This window comes from Heterocephalus glaber, unplaced genomic scaffold (genome assembly GCF_053883595.1).
Source record: "Heterocephalus glaber isolate CG9 unplaced genomic scaffold, H.glaber_assembly_v1.0 deba00001428, whole genome shotgun sequence".
NCBI classification, from domain to species: domain Eukaryota; kingdom Metazoa; phylum Chordata; class Mammalia; order Rodentia; family Bathyergidae; genus Heterocephalus; species Heterocephalus glaber.
In genome coordinates, this window is record NW_028258293.1 from 24,137,518 (window position 1) to 24,156,524 (window position 19,007).

Genomic DNA, 19,007 nt, shown 5'->3' on the forward strand with positions numbered 1-19,007 from the left:
GAGTTAACATGATGAGTTTAGATCAAGAATAGAGTATTGAAATGTGCAAGAGAGAAACACCAAGTCACTTGTAAAGACAAACCTGTCAGAATTATTGTAAATTACTCAACAGAAATTCTAAAGTGAAAGAGTGTATGGAATGATGTATTTCATCCATGAAAGAAAATTACTACCAATTTAGACTACAATATGCAGCAAACCATCCTTCTTGTAAAAAATTTTCTCTTTTTCTTCTATCTGTGCTCTTAGTATTAGAGAATACCCACAAAGAGTTAAATAGTGTATTAGGTAAAAAAGAACCTAATAACTTCCATGTGTAGGAATGGCTCCCTGGTAAGTAATGATCGGAAAATGTAAGTGGAAACATAGGAAAAGAATTTCAATTTCTTCCTCTTTCTTCTAGATCTTAGGACCTCTTCCTAATTCCTTTTCCTCCTGATATTTAAATTAAATATCAGGCTCCAAGTACAATTAACCCATGGTGTACAAGGAGGATTGCAGGATCCCAGACTTGGAGCCTTAGCAGAATGTAAACTGCAGGAGATAATGGTGTCTTTCAGATTTATCTGAAAATCAGATCATGGGCTTTTATGCTAGGTAGGGTCAATATTCAACTAAAAAGCAAAAGAAAGCCCAGTGTCATCCTTAAAGATCCACGAAACAGGCAGTGATACAGATAAGCTGGAACTTTCTTCTTACCCTCCACTGATACCTTACACTGTGGGTAAGCACTGTACCATGGAGATATGTCTCCAGCTCTGACTGTGCTTTTGAAGCACAAAAAAACCCACTCATTGTATCCATGTTCTCACAATTAATGCCCAATTGCATTAGTGATCCTTCCTCTCATATGGAAACCCAAGCAAAGGAGAGGAGGGGGAGAGAAGAGAGAAGTCTTCACTTCTGCCTTTCCTGGTGAGAGAAAAAACAGCTTTCCTCTGTCATAATATTCTCCCCTAACAGACAGTACCATCTCTTGGGTAAGAGCCTCTTGATAATGTTACATGGAGGGCTGGAAAGCCACAGGGAGTGTTGTGCTGGGTCATAAATTATATCAATGAATTTCAGAACATTGTAGAATACATTCTGTTACCAACACAGAGTTCAACTGAATTTCAATAATGATACAGTGACTGTAAAATGCCCCAATTAGTTGGAAACTGAACAAAATATGGCTAAGTAACTCATGGATTAAAATAAAAAAATCCCAGGGAATGTTAGGATATATTTTAAATGGATTGATAAAGACATATAACAGAATGTATGGTATACAGCTAAAGGAAAAATAGGAAATTTATACCTTTAAATGCTTAGAAAAGAAGAAAGACTTAAAATCAATTATCTAAGTTGTCAATTTATAAAAAAGAATAATATAAGCTCAACATAAATAAAAGCAAGAAATTATTAAGGATAAGAGCAAAATAAATAAAAAAGAAATTAGAAACAGTAGAGAATACAAAAAATCTTAAAGTTAGTTCTTTGGAAGGATTAATGAAACTGGGAAAGCCCTAGTAAGACTCGTTGAAGAAGAGAAACATGAAAGATCAATATGGTGATTGAAAAAGGAGTTAACACTGTAAATTACTTTTGATAGTAAAATGATAATAGAAGAATATTATGGACAAACCTCAAACCAATAAAAACAGCAGTTAACTTATGAGATTTTAGGATACACAGGTCATGTGAGTTTCAGCCATCAAATACCATGAGTGCAGACTTCTAATTTTCCAGTGAGTCTTCCCTCCCGGCCCACTCCCAACTCCTTCCCCCTCCTCTCCTTTGTTTTCTGTTCTTGTCAATTTTCTTTCCTTTCATTTTCTTCTGTGTCCCTCTTCCTCCCTGTATGTTTGTCTTCTTCTTCCTCTTCTTCCTTTCTTTTTGTCATTCTCTCCCTTTTCATCCTGGCCACCTTCACCTACATCCAAGTGCATGACAGCAGGTATCTCTACCACCTTTTTATTCTGGAATCCTCCTGGTGTTTTTTTTTTTTTTTAAATCCACTACCTGTGTCTTGTTTCTGCAGTCCTGGTCTTGAAAGGTTATTTGATATGGACTATTAGTAGGCTCAGACTTTAGGCTTTTCATTTTATCTCCAACAATTTTGATCAGAAAAAGTAACTCTATATTAATGGCAGTATAATGAGTAAATAGATGCTAAAGTCAAAGCTTTATGTTATTCAGTTAAGTCCAACCTAGAAGCCAGGTATGGTAGAACACACCTGTAATTCCAGCAATTTGAGAGTGCCTGGGCCAACAACAACCCTGTCTGAAAACAACAACAAAAATCAACTTGGAGAAAAGTATGAGGCATGTTAAGGAGTCTTTATCAAAAAGAGAATATGAGGTTAATTTGAATTGCATGTAAAATAGTACAGCTGATAAGGGCTAATACATATATAATACTATGAGCTGTTCTAAGTGCTATGTATATATTGACATTAAGTGTTTTCAAGAACTCTATAATGTAGATCACTGTTATTGTCTTCATGTTAAATAACAAAACTGAGAGCCAAAGAGGTGTAGTGTTTTGTCCCAAGTAACACAACTAGAAGGTCATGGTGCTAAGATTTAACTTGGACAGCCCACCCTAAACTCTTTCTTACCATAGTACCTTGCCTTCTATTTGCCAACCATCCTACACACTAGCATCCAGTTTTGGGAGACAATTCTTGGGTCCACTTCTGGCACAAGTTTCTGTGTTATTTAGGATCTAAGCAGGAAACAGAGCACAAGGGAAAGGTTCACAGAAAGGAATTTAATAAAGGGACAAAATACTGAGGTATTATAAATAGAAGAATAGAGGAAGCTCTCACCACTCTCGGATCTGAAGGGGTAGAGAGAGGGAGTGATATTCCACAAACCTGGTGAGCCCTGGTGCTGTGGAAGAGGAGCTTCCCGTAGGATCTCTGGTTATAGAGAAGCATGGCCACTGTCAGAATTATATCAAGGTATAGTGTGGAGGGTAGGACAAAGGCTTCTCCCTCCTTCTGTGTTGGGATCTCCTGTAGGTGGCTCCTGTTGTGTGAATTGGAAGTAGAGTCAGATCACAGTGACCAGGTGAAGCAGCTGTAAGAGATCAGCCTTCCCAAACAAAGCAGGGAATAGGAGGACAAGGATTTGTGGTCAGGCAGTGGATGAACAACACACTAGGCTATTTGCCATCTGTGTGGTCAAGCCTAGGAGGTAAATGAAAAAAAGTCACAATGAAACTGACTTGTTTCCACTTTAGCTTCTGTTACAGTTTAGATCTCAAATTTTCCCCAAAGTCTCCTGTGTTTAGAAGTGGAGCCTGGTTGGAAGAGGTGGGCCACTGGCACTGTGACCTGGAAGGGTATAATTTTGTCCCCCAACCCCACCCTTCTTTTTCTGCTTCTTCCTGACATGATGTGAGCAGCTTTCTTTTGCCAGAACTTTCTACCATGTTGTTTTAACCTTGGAGTCAGCTGGCCATGGACTGAATCCACTGAAACTGTGAGGCAAAATAAACCTCTCTTCCTTTAAATTGTGGGTGTTGGGTGTTTTGTCCTAGCAACAGGGAAGTAGTTAATACAACTTCATAATCACAGACTCCTAGGAGATGTTCAACAGTGACTGACAGGAATAATCACTCACTGAAAAAAGTGATTTTAAATGCACTGGAGAAGTAAGAAGAGTGGTTATGTATGATCTTGCATTGATTATGTAAAAATGCACAGATTCTACTACATTCTAAACACTATGCTACACATCAAGTTAGTAAAGAAGACAACTGAGATAGATCCAATCCTCACGAAAGTTATAGTCTAGCTCATCCAGTCGTGTGTAGACCATATTAAGAGAACTGGCTTTATTTTATGAACAACAGAAAGCTATCGATATAAGCTATTTATATAAGTTCATGTATTGCTATAAAAGAATCTTGAAGAAGCTATGGATGATAACTACTTTATTTTCCTTTTTAAAAAGCTCTTGTGTCCAATCTAGTGCCAAACATACATAGTCGATAATAAAAAGTAAATGTTTACTGAATTACTGAGATTTACATAGAGTAAGTTGGCTGTACAAATTCATTCAGGTGTCAGACAGTGGAATTGAATTCAGAAGACTACAAAAAGAAGGAAATTGTACAGGTCTGTTAATTATTTCTGGAAGGTTCAATATAAGGAAATTTATTAATACAATGTCACAATATTGGAAGGAGAATAAAGAAATATTAAGAGGGTAGTTTGTGTAGGCAAGCAGATGGACACAGATTTGACTTTCGATGCAGTTTCAAATTGATATTTCAGTTACAGGCACCCATTAGTCCCAGTCCATAAGGTCACACAAGAATCCTCATGAGACTCAGCTCTGGTATTCAGCTGCCAGAATCCCATATCCCAAAGTACTAAGGCTCCCAGCTTGGGGAGTGGCACCGTGTGAGGGATGAATCACAGATTATAAAACACTCTAGATTTTTTTCAACAGAACCGAGGAAGCAGCTCCAGTTCTGGTTACTCAATGCAGGCAGCTGACTCCTCAAGCAGGGTCTCCTCTGTTGTCTCATCTGTGAGTTCTAGGGCTAAGAGAAGGGCTCAGGATTGGGCTGGATCAGTAACATCTGGGAAACCTGAAGACTCAGAACAGGAGACTCCACATTATTGTAATGGTTTCCTTGAACGAAGTGAAAATGCTATGAACCATAGTATAGGATACTTGCACATTCAGAAATCCAGCTTTCTCTTGGAAGGAGGTGCTGTGCCATCTCAGCAATCTTGTTTCAGTGAACACAAGGGATCCTATGTGTTTAATGCCTAAGAACTTCATGCAGGCTTCCCAAAGAGCAGTGCAGAGATTTCAGAGAGGGACAGATGATTCCTGGACAAGGGCAAGATTTTGAATTTAATGTGACACTGGGCACCCAGGCCCTTGAGGCTAAGGGAGAGAACTGGTGAAGAAAGTTGGTTATTGCCTTCCCCCAATATGATCCACTTAAAAAAAGGTCATGAGAGAAAGCCTCCTCTGATTATTGCTTAGAATTTATATACAACAGAAACAGACTTTAATATCCTCAGTATCTTTCTCTTCCTTTTCAAGGTCAATCATATATATGGAAGTTCCTCATAATGAATTTTTAACAGTCTCTTTACTCTGGACATCCTTTTCCAGGTAGTATAGTTTCAAAAATGTTACTTAAATTAAAGTGTACTGACCTGGACACAATATTCTAAAGTATGATTGAACCAGAGCAGAGCAGAATAGAAGTTATCACTCTCCCTTTGATCACTATTACTTCTGCTAGCATAGTTTAAGTTTCTAATAGTCCTGATTAACCAAATCTATCAAAAGTTTGGCTCTTCTTCATGTCTATGCTTCTGCCTGCAATAAACCAGTTCTTCTCTTATCCTTTATATTAAGTACATTATTCTTGGAGAAGCTGAGTTGGAAGAAAGATGAATTTAGAACAGTTTTCCACAAAGTGAAGGAGTGAAGACAAGAGGTGGGAAAGATCAAAGACTGGCAATTGTGTAGCAGGATCATAGATGGGGACTACAAGAAGGCACAGGATAGAGAACAAAGGTGAGGAAAGGATCTTTCAAGTGTAGGAGAATAAGACAGAAAAAGAATAGGCAGAGGGTGAAAAATACGAATAATGCACAGTGCTGGGATATAGTCTGCGATGAGGAATGTAAGATATCCACAGCAATTCTCTTTGACAAAGGGAGAAATACCATGTGTTTGCTGCTAGGTGTATATAAGTAGCAGACATAGTAGGTCAGGGGGCTGACTGAAGGGTTTTCCACTCAACAAGATTCAGGATTTTGAATCAGAGGGCCCTCAAATATAATGACTTGTCTAAGATCCTAATGTCTGTACTTTGGCACATAGCTGTCTCAGTTCCTATTCATATCTTGAGCTTCTTTCTGTGGTTTGCCTCAACTTCCCCATTAGTTCCTTTGGAGCCTTTCCTAATGTTTTCCCATTTATTTTTTTCTTGTTTGAATCTTCAAAATTCTCAAAATAGAAATGTTTCACAAACATTTATTAAGAATCTATTGAGCATTTGATAATGTAAACAGCATGGGATAAAAAGATAGAAAATATATTCTATGGACTTCAGAGATTTTTACAGTGTATTGTAAAAAAGAGGAAAATAATAATGTGTTTTATGAAGTGTTTAAGAGTAATTGTTTCCCCTGAGGAGCTGTTCTTTTATCTTCCTTTTCTCTTTATCTCAATATTTCTCTTTCCGTAGTCATTTACTTATTTGTACATGTTTATAGTAACAGAAATGACTAGATACATGCTATTGTCTTTTGCCCCTTAGTTTTAGCATATTCAAATTTCTTTTGTTAAACAGAACAAGCCCTACTTTAACACCTACGCATTCAGTCAAATTCTGCTGGCTCATCTCTGCTTATCTGCATTCCATTTCTCTTCATTTTTTTCTAGAATCATCAGTGATTACCTAACTGCCAAGTGCAATGCATCATTCCTTTTCTTACGTTGCTGAAATTCTTCAAGTCAGTCAGCACATGTGGCCATTTCATTTTATTTTCAATTATAGCTGTGGTAGTTCTTTTTAGGTCTCCACTGCAATCCGTTTAGTTAGTCTAGTCCTAAGTTGAAGGGTCAGTGTTTCTAAAGATCCATGTTTCTCATATATATACATATATATGTGTATATATATGTATATGTGTATATATATTTTTATATATAATCTTCATATATATCTGAACATCCTATATATTCTCCTTAATTTACTAAGTCCTATGAATTAAAATATACACTACTGCATATGCTGATTTTTAATTTTTTAACTTTAACTTTGAGCTTTCAAATGAACCAAGGCTGCATTCTTCAATACTCTGTATTACATGTATTTTGATAGTTCATAGACTCCATAACTCAACATATCAGAGTGGAGTTTATAATCTGTGCCTCTCCATATGCATCAAACCTTTTCAAAGCATGTTGTTTTGTGAAATGTACTTAGTCAAGGCAGAAGAGTTAATACAATTTTAGAATTTCTACTCTCTTTTTTTCTATATAACTAGCCAGTGCAATGATATTTACATTTTTAAATGAATCCCCCTTTTTACAGAGCCATTCTAAAACCATTAGAACCATTAGTCACACACGTATCACTTCTCAGTTGGACTGGTGAAGCCAATAGTTACTTGTTCCCTTTTAGGACAAAAGGGGAAGCCCTTTTGGCTCTTTTGCTCTGTTAAATTTGGCTGTGAAAGATGAGATTTAGTGTATGTGTCCAAAAATGAAATCATGATATTTACACAAAACAAGAATGTGCCATAGATGAAAATGTTTATGAGAGACTTCAGCATTTTGAATATCCATGGGAAGGATCTAGAAGAATTTAAATGCATAGAGAATGGACTAGACAATTAATAGGTCACGTTCCTAAGAAGGTCAAGGTGGATTTTGTCAAAATCAGAGGTGAGTGGTCTGCCATGAAGAGGGGGGATAGGTTCTTTCTTCTATATGCAAAGAAAAGAGCAAGGATATAGACATTGCTGGATTTATGGCTATCATGGGAACTTCGGTCTGACATCTCTGTTTCCTTTGTGAAGCAGTTGAAAAAGTTATCTGAGAAAGGAAAGGATTTAGCATCTGAAAACAATTTAGAGATTTTGAAAAATTGCTTGAAACAAATGGAGGAATGAATAAACCAGAGAAGGTTATTATAATGAACCTGTATAATGAATACTCACTTGAATTTGGTACTTACGAGGTTTTTCAAAATTCTTTTATTGGTACATTTTAGGTATACAATACATTTACATTTATCATTGGGTGTTTGTACCTGTACATGATGTATCTTTATTCTTATTTTTCCCCCCATTACCTGTGTGTCCTTCACCCCCTCCACCCTTCCCTATTTACATAGATTTCATTTCCATTTTTTTCTTTTCTCATAATTTTTCCTTTCCCTTGTTTCCTTCCCCCTTCCCCTCCTGCCATCCCTACCCCTTTGGACCTTTTCTTCCTATTTCAAATTATCAATTATTCATTTTAATCATTTTTATCCTTATTTACACTTTCAGTTTCTCACACTAGAGAAACTATTTGGTATTTACACATGTGTGTCCTATTTATTTCACTTGAGAGGATGGTCTCAATATTCATCCATTTAGTTATAAATGTCTGTAGTTTCTCATTCTTTATGACTGAATAGTACTCCATTTTATAAAAAAAAAACCCCACATCTTCTTTATCCAGTTTCCAGTTGATGGGGACTTGGGCTGTTTCCAAGCTTTAGCTATTACAAACTGTGCCGCTATAAACATGGGTGCCCATATATCGCTGTGGTATGATTCTTTTAATTCTTTTGGGAAAATACCCAGCAGGGGAATAGCTGGGTCAAATGGGACCTCTAGTCCTAGATCTCTGAGGTATCTCCATACGGATTTCCACAGTGGTTGCACCAGTCTGCACTTCCAACAACAATGGAGAAAGGTTCCTTTCTCCCCACACCCTCGCCAGCATTTGTTATTGGTTGATTTCTTGATAGCAGCCATTCTTTGTGGGGTGAGGTGGAATCTCAGTGTTGTTTTCATCTGCATCTCTCAAATGGCCAGTGATGTTGAACATTTTTTCATGTATTTATTTGCTGCTTTTACTTCTTTGTCTGAGAAATGTCTGTTCATTTCAGATGCCCATTTTTGAATTGGGTCTTTGAATTTGGAGGGGTCCGATTTTTTTCAATTCTTTATATATTCTAGATAGTAGACCTGTATCTGAGGTACAACTGCTAAAATTTTTTTCCCACATTGTAGGTTGTCTCTTAGCTGTGTTGGTGGTTTCTCTTGCAGTGCAGAAGCTTTTTAATAAGATGAGATCCCAGTTGTTGATTTTTTGTGCTAGTTTCTGTGCTACTGAGGTTTTGTTCATAAAGTCTTTCCCTATGCCAATGGGTACTTACGAGTTTTAATGAAATCATCTTGCTTTGACCGTAAGTTTTTAGAAGGACACTGAATTGACCTTATGCAGGTTTGGATAAGTTTGTCCAGGATGGGACAGAAGTATAAGTCAGTATGGTAAGGGGTTTGGGCACATTTTTTATATTTAATCAATGTTTACTTTTTCCCCATCATTTGTAATAGAACTGGGAGAATATCGCGATTTACTTCAAGTTTATTTTGGTGTATGTTAAAAAGTGAGGAAAACTACTCTTTTACTACTATCTAGAAAAAAATGTCAGCATCCTTTTTGAAAGGACAGCATAGTTAAATATGATTTTATTAATTCTAGATTACTCTGTAAACTAGCAAGGATTTATGCCCTATGGGATCTATAGTTAGTCAATTTGCTTTGTTGGTATTGCTTGAAAATTTTTTTTTTGCTTCACAAAATGTTTTAATGTGGTAGTTCTTTTCACAATTTTCTTTCTAAACCTTTAGTCTGCCTTATTTGTTTTTCCAAATTAACTTCAGAAATAATTTGCTAACACTTCCCTCATCCATCTTAATATTCCTTGAACTTTTCCTTCCCTTAGGATTAGTCTTCCTATCAATTTCTGGATGCAAAAATGTTAGTGAATATTTTAATAGCTTTAATTTCTTTTTATCTAATTTTTGTGTTATATATATATAAAGTTTAGGATTCATCTCATCAAACTATCCAGCAACTACTCCAGTGCTCCAGTCTCTGAATTCCTCCTCATCTGGTTCTCTAACTTCCAGAGCTGGCATCACTGGCTGTCCCTGCCCCTCAGTCTCCTCTTCCTCCTGGCCATGGGGGCCAATGTCACCCTCCTGGTCACCAACCTGATGGAGGCCTCTCTGTACTACCTACTCAGCCTCCTCTGCCTGCTGGACATCGTGCTCTGCCTCACCATCATCCCCAAGGTCCTGGCCATCTTCTGGTTTGACAGCAAATCTGTCAGCTTCTCTGCCTGCAGAGAAGGCAGATGTTCATCATGAACAGCCTTCTCCCATGGAGTCCTGCACTTTCCTGGCTATGGCCTATGGGCGGCTCTGTAGCCATCTGCCATCCACTGTGGTATCACCCCACCATCACTAACAAATTTGGGGCTAAGGCTACTGTCTTCACTGTGGCTTAAAATGCTCTTCTACTTTCACCTGTCCCTATTCTCTCTGCCTGGCTTCTTTACTGTGGGAAAAATGTCATTGAGAACAGCATCTGAGTCAACCAATTTGTTGATGGTTGGACCTTGCTTGGCTCAGGTTTTATCCTTATCTTCCTCTCCTACATCTTCATTCTAAGAACATTTCTTAGGTTCCAGGCCAAGGGAGCTGCAATGAAGGCCCTGAGCGCATGTGGCTCCCACTTCATCTTCCTTTTTAGCACCATCTTGCTGGTTGTGATGTTGACAAATGTGGCCAGAAAGAGGGTCACTATGAACACCTTGATCCTGCTTAATGTCCCCCATTATCTTATTCTCCCTGCCTTGAACCCTACTGAATATGGGTTTTGAACCAAAGAGTTAAAGCAAGAGTTTTAGAAGTTATTGCAGAGAAGCCCTTGGATACACCAAAGGGACTCTTTAAAGAAATCCCTATTATTTTCTCCTGCAGATCTGTGATTCCAGGCAATAAACTGATGTACAGATATTGTTTCCTACCCACTTTCTGTCCCTCCAGTATTAAGAATTAGTATGGACCTTTTACTGTTTGTCCAAAGTTTATTGGCTAGTTTATGTAACTAATACCTTTTTTTTGCCGAAAATTATTTTTAATCTATAGATAAAAGATACTCCAAAGGATATTCAGAGGGTCTGGCATATGTGTATATCCATATATGCACTCAGTGGCAGAGCGCGTATGTGAGGCCCTGGATTTGATCTCAGGTACCATGAAAAGAAGAAAAAGATATTCATGATATATCTGATTTTAAAACAGACAAATTTATAACAGGACTTACAATGATTTCAATAAATCAGGCACTCTACAACACGACATACAGGTACACAAATTATATGGTGACTGCATCATATTGTAAGAGGACCAAGATCTTTTTCAAATATGGAAAGAAAGTAGTCTTTTTACAGTGTTAATCCCTAAGAACTATTTTCCTTTATAGATTACAATATTATTGTTGGTTTCATATACTTTTACTTTATAAAGAGCTCCCACAGGAAGAAATTTCTGGAGGTTCTCCCACATATACACAGTTACATTTTCTGTCGTGCTCACAACATCTGCAAAGTATGGTACATCCAGACCCAGGTTCTTGTGATGTAGGGGCTTTGTAATTGCCTCCTCCATATATTTTTTTAGGTCGATCAAATTCATAACCATTCCAAGATTAATCTCTCCATGTCCTGTCACCACAACTTTATAATTGTGCCCATGGCCATTTGGATTGTTGCATTTCCCAAAGAGTTTCAAGTTTTCTTCATTACTGAGAGATTTACCGTGCAGCCGATGGCTCGCGCTGAACGAGATGAGAAGAGACACTCGTGCCCTGCGGCCACCACCCGAGATCGCCCTGTTCATTGTCTCCAGGTGGCGCCAGGCACCCGGTGACTCCTGACTCCTCCCTTCTCCCTCTGAAAGGAAGGCACTCTTTCGTGGCACCCCTTCCTCAGACCCAGTCAGGTCATAATCTCTGTGCTTTTCTGTGAACTTGCTGCTGCCAGCTGGCATTTTCTCTCAGAGTTAGGAAGGACCAAACAGGCACAGAGCCCAGAGATGTTGGTTGTCACCGTATTTTTCTGACAATTACACCTCAGGTTTCTGTCCCAAACGCTGATAATCATAATAATAGCAGCCTGTGCTCAACGGGAGCCTTGCGCATCTTCAGACTCTTTCTGAGGATGAAAGTGGAGGTAGTTGGGGATTGAGAAGGCCAGCCGTGCAAAGACTGTCAAAACTGATTGTAGTGGTACAGGCGACACTCTGTGTATCAAAATCATGCTCCATACATTCTGGAGCTCAAGATCCCTGAGGAAAGAGAGGAAAAGGATGGCATATGGTTAGACTCCTGGATGTATAATGTAATGAAAATGGGGAAGGAAGCATAACCTGTTATTGTAATTGATGGCAGTGATATAATTTTTACAGGTAATAGGAAAGTGAGTGTTCACAGTCACCCAGTAACCGACCCAAAGGTCTGACATAGTTCTTGTTTGAAAAATTCTGTAGGGTAGAAGTCAGAGTTACTCTTTTAAGAGGTCTTTAAAATTGATTCTGGTGAAGAAATTCCAAAATTATTAAGTGCATTGAAATATACAGAGTACTAATCTGTTGTTTTAAAAAGATATGATCTTATATGCATTCTATGAAATATCTCTTTAAAGACACATTGTAACTATTGAATGGATATATATATATATATAAAATATGGCATTAGAATATAATAAGAACTTGGTAAATAGTACAGTGCTGGGGAGCTGGTTGATTTCTTTAAGTTAAAAGAAGAGTGGTTAGAAAATATTTTAAATTATTCCTGAGATTAATTCTGGGCCCACATCTGATTGCCTACAAATATGCAATGGTTAATTTTGATTTTCAGCTGGATGGGACTAAAAGATGCCTAGAAAATCAGTAAAGCACACATCCAGGAGTGTCTGTATTTCCAGAGAAAATTGGCATGTAGGACAGGAGATTGGTGGGAAAGACAGGATGGTGCATGGATGGAGCAAAAGGGAAAGAGGCCAGTGTATGCTTGCTCTCTTCGCTTCATGGCTACCACGTGCTGAGTAGCTCTCCTCTGCCAGGCCCTTCCACCACAATGCTTCTGCTTTGCCACAGGCCTACAAACAATGGAGCTGGCTGACCACAGGCTGAAGCCTCTGAAATCATGATCCTAAATAAACTTTTCCTCCCTGAATTTGTTTTCTGAGATATTTTGTCACAGCTATAGAAAGAAAGCTGAGTAACAATACATAGGAAGAAAGTTTTGGTAGACTCTTCACTTAAAAAACATCTATAAGCCATTTTAGTCTTGAAATCCCTGACTAGTTACATCTCACTTGGTTTCCCACTTCTGGACCCACTGCTTGGCTCCTGCCCCACCCCTCCACATATAAACATTTAGATTCCTTGTACACATTTTGGAGTTTCCAAGTCACTCTGACCTCAGGATCCCTCAGTGGGATATTTGTTTTCATCATGGTGCATAGTCCTCCCAAGGCACTAAAGTTACAGCTGTGACATAGATCTCTTCTCGGGGGTGGGGCAGGAAGGGATGAGGCTAGGCTTGTGTAGCCACAAATTTAACCATGAACCCAGAGAGGGGACAGTAATTGGATCGTCCTTTCATCTGCTGATACAACAGGGGTTTATATTCTCAAGAGGGACTTAGCTTGTTAATATGGACCATCACTAAACTTGCCTTCTAGCTTAACTGAAAAATTAAAAAAATATGTAAAATATTTTCTCAAAAGAATTAAAAGCATTGTACCTCAGCGATATATGCACACCTATGTTTATAGCAGCACAGTTGGTAATAGCTAAATCTTGGAAACAGCCCAAATGCCCATCAACTGGTGAGTGGATAAAGAAGATGCATTTTTCAAAAAATAAAATGGAGTACTACTCAGCCATAAAGAATGAGAAACTAGAGACATTTATAACATTTCTTAAGGCATTGTATATCATGTACCACAGGATAATGATCTATGAAAGGCAGGAAACAAATGCAGTGAAGAACATGAAAAGTTGTTCAACATCACTAACCATCAGGGAAATGCAAATCAAAACCATAAGACATTATCATTATCAGAAAGACAAGAGCTGAAAAGGTTGGCAGGGATGAGGAGAAAAGAGCACTTTGTACACTAGTGATTGGAGGGCAAATTATTGCAGTCATTATGGAATATGGTATGGAAGCTCCTTGAAAAATTAAACATAGAATGATGATTTAACCTTGCAATCCTACTTCTGGGTGTATATCTAAAGGGAAAGAAATCACCATTTTATGGAGATATCTCTACTTGTGTATTAACGGCAGTATTATTCACATTGTCACAGTTTCTTTATTCATTTATTGATATGCACTTAAGTTGTTTGGATGACATTTACATACCATAGATTTTATAATCATATATACAGATTTTATAATACATATTATATATGTTATATATAAATAATATATAGTTATATATAATTATATATAATAAATATAATATTATATAATATATAGATTTTATAATATATATAGATTTTATAATCATATATATGTAGTTCAGCCATAAAAAAGGAAGAAAATCTTGCCATTAGGCACAACATGTATGAACCTGGAGGACATTATGCTGAATAAAATAAGCCAGACACAAAGAGAAATACTGTATGAAGCCACCTTTATATTGAATCTAAAAAAGTTACACTTATAGGAACAGAGTGGAATTGTGGCTGTCAGACTGGGGTGTGAGGCAAACGGGGACATTTAACTAATGTTTTAGTTAAAGGAAATAAACTTTCAGTTACAATGTGATTAAGATCTGGGGATACAATGTATTACACAGTGGCTATAGTTAACAATCCTGTGTCAAATACTTGAAATTTGCTAAGACAGTAGATCTTGAAGGTTTTCTCCACACACACACAAAAGTGGATAAGTAGAAGGCTAGGCGTGTTAACTAACCTGATTTTGGAAATTATTTCACAATATATGAATGTTAAATAATCACTCTGCAAATCTGAAATTTATACAATTTTAATTTTAATATCAATAAAACTGGGAAAAGAGTGGCCAAACTATCCCTTTAGAATTAATTATAAGCTCAGTGAGATGTCTAGATATAGGATAAATTTAAGAAAGAAAATAATTGATTTATACCATTAAAATCATCTGAAATATTAGAAACTAAGATAGCATTTATTATGGGAAACTATTTCTACATATTACTGATATCTGGAAATTTGCATCATAATAAAAATATAAGATCTTTAAGGGTACTATCTAAAATTATATTTAAGATATTTAAATGAAGATCTGATTACACATTAAAGATAAACTATATACTTCAAAGATTTAAAGGATACATTAACATTTTAAAGATGTCAGTTCTCCCCAAATTAATTGATAAATTCAACATACAACATTCTAGCAAGACTTCCAGAAGAATGTTTAACCATAGATTATGAAGTGATTGAGCATAGTTTAAAGGCTTAGAACATAAAGAAGAATTTATAACAGATCCCTGTATATAGTAAAAGTTGTATTCAATAATATCATTTACCAAAAATCATGTATGCATACATATATATTCTTCATCTTAACATTTACATAAAAAGGCACTAATGGCATACCCAACAGGATGTTTGTATTAATTATTTTTGAGGGGTAGGACTATTCTTTATTATAAATGATAAATGAGTATAAATTGTATAGTTTGAATTTTAGAATATTGGTATATTATTTTGTGACAGAGGAAAAGATTAAGAAAGACTACTAGTTGGGCTATATTGCTTAGTTAGAATTCAAAGGGTTGAGTATTAGATTGATGAGAAAAATGTATCAGCACTTGTAAGTAAATAAATGTAAGAAGCTAATGAATTCATGAGCACATCTGAAGGTCACCAGTTAAAACTCTTGGTGAAACAGAACCCCCCCCCCCCCACAAAAACAAGCAAACAAGGATGGGAGCACTGGGAACTACAAAGCAGCCATTCATTTTTTTAGTAGCTTGATTGTAGCATCCCTTTTGAAATTTCAGTTTTGACTACCAGACTGTTCTGTTCAAGGCCCAACTGTGTCCCAGATGCATCCTCCCAGTAAAAATGAATAGGATTGTGTTACTAAGTTCCCAGTGGAAACAGCTCCTGCCCTGCTCACCGACCGAACGTTATCTGTTTGTTCTCTTCATCGTATCTATTACGGATGGGCCCAGGCCTCCCATGAAATAGAAATGGTCAGAGAGCTATATCCAAGCAGCAGGCTTCTCCAATGCCACCAACCCCAAACAAATTTACCAGTGACACCAGGAGAATAAATATGTGCCCATTTTCAGTTCGCATACTTTCTGGGTAATTATAACTACGGGTGGGACAGATGAGTCAACAGGAAATTAAACAAATTGCTTATTACCTAACTAAATCATTTATGCAAAATCAGTAGAAGATACTACAAGCTAAATATTAAAACATATCTCAAACTATTTCTCGAGTATAGTCTCTGCCTGATGTCTAAATCCCTCTCAAACTCCCCTTGGATTGGCCCTAAATTAAGCAATTATACTATATGTAACTCCTTCGGTCATTATTAATTACTTCATTTACATGAACTTATTTTTCATCAGAATACCATTTGATGAAAGATAATGCATGGAAGTCCCGCTGCTCTGAAAGCTGGGAATGGTTGTGGGCTTAGTCAGTCTTTGCCCAAATCTTAATCTTCCTTATTTAAACTCTCCATATTTTACATATTTCATTGTTTTTGTTGATCCAACTCTAAACTAACTTTAGATTTGAAACACCTTACTAATTGTTAGCCTCAGGGTAAAATTTCCAAGTGTCCTTGACTGCAGTCACAACTGTTGGACGCCAAGAGCACCAAGCCATTCACAGGATCACTGTCATGTTATTTCACTGTTAATCCCTCTCTTGCCTCGAGTTTATCAATTGTCTAATTTAGTTTATATGGGAGATCATTTAATGAAAAATATATGTAAAGAACTTAATTAATTTAGTGCCCTCAGAAAGTACTCAGAACATTAGAGTTATTATAAAGGAGACTGCTCTGTAGTCTCTTTTTCTGTACAGTTATCAACATTTATGTTTCAGCGTTATGCACCAGCTTCCTGGCTTATGAATTTTAGGCAATTTCCTTCTTCAATTTAAAATTGCTTCATTCTGAACACTCCAAATCATTGTGTGTAGGAGTTCCATTAGACATGCTTCCTAAAAGAGGTAAGTTTCTTATCTCTCAAGTCTGCTTCTTTAGCCATTTTTTCCTATCTTTCCTATAAGAAAGGGGGTAAGGGTAAAGAGCACATAAACCCTAAAGGTTTATTCATCAAAGTAACAGCAGGGAGCACAGGCAGTATTGGACTTGGGTAGGAAGTGTGACCAGGAGGCAAAAGAAACCACACATCCTTTTCCTAGAGGTAACTTCCAGCGAACAAGAAGTGAAAGGAGAAGGTGAGAAGTTTCCTGACTGAATGCATCAGCAACCAGAAATTCTGAGCACTTCCATGAGGTGCTTCCTAGACCCTCTTCCTTCCCTATTCCTTTGTATAAGTAGGTTCCAATTCCTTGCTTGGTTGTGAAGCATAGTGAAAGTCTAGGCTTGGGCTTCTCACCTAATCAGAACTGAGGCTTTTTCTAAATCTTGAAATGCAGTAAGGGATGTAGAAATAGGACAGGGCCAGGCATGCTGGGTTTAGCTTGTCTCTTAACACCTGGCAAATGGGCTCAGAAAGAGCTCTGATGAAGAACTGGCCAGTATTCTTCCACCTTGTTTCAGCAGAGCAGTTTCAGATAGAAATAACTTCTTAGACTTCTGGAAAAATTTCTTATAAACATAGATCAGCTTCTCTATAATTTTTTTTTTTTTGGTACCGGGGATCAAACTCGGGTCCTTGTGCTTGTGCAGCAGGTGGAGAAACCACTGAGCTAAATCCCCGGCCTCTATAATTTTTATTAGTTTAACTTTTTCTCTTTTCCCCAAAGTAAGTTACCAATGATATTCCTGTTTTCTGCAGAACACACACCTACAATTTGTAAAAATTACCACACTTTACCCCCGTAGAGATCAAAGCCTCATAGCATCCTGTATCTCCCTATGGCTATGTCTTAGTTTGGCAAGAAATTTCCTAATACATGATTTCCTCTATTGGATAGCACACTTCAGAACAGAGTTGAGAAACCTGAACCTCAACAGAACTAAGAAAGCGTCTCTACTTTGCTCATTGCCTTGTAGTTCTGTGAACATAATTGTATGCACTTACATTCAGTATGCACTTCCACATTCCAGAACATTTGGGAGTCCATTCACTTTCCCTGCTATTCCAGATTTTCTTTACCCACCTTAATCCACCAATATCAATTATTAAAGAAACGGGCTTTAATAGAGCTGGGCCTAAGTGATGAACTGGGTGTCGCAGAGGGCTGTCATGGAATTGTCAAGCCGAGAGCAGGTGGCTGAAGAAGCTGGTTGCAGAGGTTCTAGACAGGCTTGGAGCTGAACCCATGTTTAGGGAGCAACGATGGTGGAGCAGGATCACTCAAACAACAACAGGGCTTGAAGGGCAGACACACCTCTGTCTTGAGGTTTCCACAGCATAAAAAGATCCTCTTGGAAGAAGTCTTTGAACCTTGTCCTAGGTGGGTAGAATGAAGTAACATAAATTAAAGGCATGTAAAATTGGTGTGGTACACATGCTTTGTCAGTTTAATTGAGAAAATCTGCGAAGGGTCAGTTTGCTAAAGGCTGAGTATGATTCAGTTGTGCTGGAAGAGGGTGTATTCAGAATGTGAGGAGCGGGAGATGAATGAATGGCTTTCTAGAAACCACTCACCCCTTGCCCCAGGTTTGCAGGTCAGCCACATTTGCTGAAGAATTTGCATGAAGAACACAGAGTCATTTGAGAAGGAAGATCTGATAACACTGAACAGTGCTATTCAGTGCCACAGCAGACTTAAATCAAAACTCAATGGCAAAAAAAAGTAAAAGTCCCCTGGAATTAAATTGTCTGGAAGAAAAAAATGAGTCTTGTGGTGGCCAATGCACAAAAGAAAGACCTATGTATTTTGAGGGAACAATACTACATTTTTCATATGTCATAGAAGGCTTCTTTATACACTGACATCCTGGTACTCCACAGTGCCTTAGGATATTTTATAACCCCGTGAGTGTTACCAACAAGAACTGATCTCAAAGACCGAGTTTGGGACATTATGATTGTGCATCCTTAAAAGCCTATTGTCAAGAGCAAGAAAACTCATTATAGGCAAGTCAACAGTGCCTCCTTGTGGCTAGCAACAAAAATAACAATACTGGTGTGAATTCTGATTCCCAGCCTTGCAGTTAAAAGAGCGCTGAGAAGTCTGTGTTCAGAAAATTTCTGAGGATTTCCAACACTTGGAGGCAGGAATGGCATAATGGGAAGCTTCCTGAAG

General features: G+C 37.5%; 2 pseudogenes; one reads left to right on the plus strand and one right to left on the minus strand.

Annotated features, from left to right (window-relative positions):
• The first annotated feature begins 8,991 nt into the window (after positions 1-8,991).
• On the plus strand, positions 8,992-10,525 carry LOC101723199 (olfactory receptor 56A1-like; annotated as a pseudogene).
• Positions 10,526-11,006: 481 nt separating this feature from the next.
• On the minus strand, positions 11,007-11,438 carry LOC101722851 (6-pyruvoyl tetrahydrobiopterin synthase pseudogene; annotated as a pseudogene).
• Positions 11,439-19,007: the final 7,569 nt, after the last annotated feature.